Source organism: Triticum dicoccoides, chromosome 2A (genome assembly GCF_002162155.2).
Source record: "Triticum dicoccoides isolate Atlit2015 ecotype Zavitan chromosome 2A, WEW_v2.0, whole genome shotgun sequence".
Lineage (NCBI taxonomy): Eukaryota > Viridiplantae > Streptophyta > Magnoliopsida > Poales > Poaceae > Triticum > Triticum dicoccoides.
In genome coordinates, this window is record NC_041382.1 from 729,234,060 (window position 1) to 729,235,949 (window position 1,890).

A 1,890-nucleotide genomic window follows, 5' to 3' on the forward strand; every position below is an offset into this window, starting at 1 on the left:
TAAACTGTTATATTCACATTTGCTGCTCTTCTACGAATGTCTCACTGATCCCTCTTCTTTGATCTCAAAATTTAGATGACAATTACTCCTATCTTTAGAATCAATATATTTGGTTCATGTTCGTAGATGCGTAATGGTTGATGACTGTGCATTCATATTGTTTATGTAGTTAGTGAAAGGTCTGTATAATGCATACTTTACATTGAACTGATAGCTGATAGACAAGGTAAACTGTAGCATGAAATCGCTGTAATTCATGAGGATACATGCAAAGTCAGTATTACTTATGCTCATAGGTCCTAACATTTTTTTGTAATGCTTTTACTTGCTTAATTAATAACCTCTCTACGTCTCTGTAATAGATGCGATGTTTGATTGATCAGTCTAACAGCGTCTGATCACCATTGAAACAACCTATGCAGTGATTTGTTAAACATAATGGAACACATGGTTGGCAAGAAATGTATATACGTATATGCCCTTATGTGAAATTGTATTAAATTTCTTTGGTGCTAATGCATGACATTTGATACTTGACAGCCTTGGATATTTACTGAGATAAAAGAGCAAAGGGACTTGGATATTTACTGACATAAAAGAACAAAGGAACTTGGATATTTACTGAGATAAAAGAACAAAGGGATTGGGATATCACATTTGGTGAGAGATTGAGTATTCTGAAAGATTTAACGTGCTTCTGTCTCGAACACTAGGGCTCTGCTGGCATCAAAGGCGAGTCATCTCATCTCTGAGAGTATGTAGAAATTAGGACATTTTCTTTGTCATATTTTCACAGGGAGGGTGTAATTATTGAAAATTGATGTTGGGTGTGATTATGTACAAGGAAGAAGCTTTTGACTTGTTGAAGACAGAAGGTCTAGCATACCTCACCTTGATGTTGAATATGCGTTTAATGGACATTAACAAGCGTTGGATATAAACTACTTTTGCTTTCTTGGCGGCGGCTCTCGGAGGGAAGGAGCATCATGTTGTGAACATTGTTATCTTGAAGACATAACTTTCTGTTGGTTAGCTCACATTGTTTGATAAAGAAATAGTCAAATGTCGTTTATGTTGCATGAGCTTTTTTAGCGGAGCTGATGCATTCTGAGGATTTCTGAAGGCTTTGGAGTTGCTAATTTGAATAGCCCGTATGGTTAACGGAAGCTCATGTTTGTGTCATCCATTGCGGCTAATTATAGCAAACGTGTGTGGCTGGGTTTTGAATTTAGCCTAAGAGCGTGTCCCCCTTACTACTCGCCCCCAGTTGTCATTGCAATCTGGTGTAGTTTGGGTTTGTGTCCTTGTAAGACCGATGTTTTCATGTTACTTTTTGTTGGTTCGATTTTTGTGGCGTTAGAACCCTTCCTCAACACTGTAATGAAGATTTTGTGATTTGTGTTTCAGCAAAATACAAGCCAACATTTTTTCTCCATGATATCAGGTGTGTCTATAAAAAATAGACGCTCATCAATGCTTGAAAACGTTGCCGCTGAGGTACTTATTTAGGCTATGAAAATAATATGTTGATTACGTGCGTTGCACGTGCAAGTTTACTAGTACTTTTCAAATCCGTTTTGAACTTCTCTAAAATCAAGGGAGCAAAGCACAAAATCCGCACTGGCGGTTAACACGTCTGTCATGTGACGGCGCGGTGCGGTGGCCCAACCGCCCACCGGCCACCGCGACCGTGGCCCAAGCACCTCACTCGCACCCACACCAACCCCCTACGGCGCACCCGGTCGAACACCTCGGCCGCACCCGCACCCACCACCACCACCCACCTCCGACGTGCACACGCGCCGCACTCCTCTCTATATATCCCCACGCCTCCAATCGCCACCACTCGCCGCCCACCTCCCCCTCTCCACTCCCCCCCTCCGCCGACGA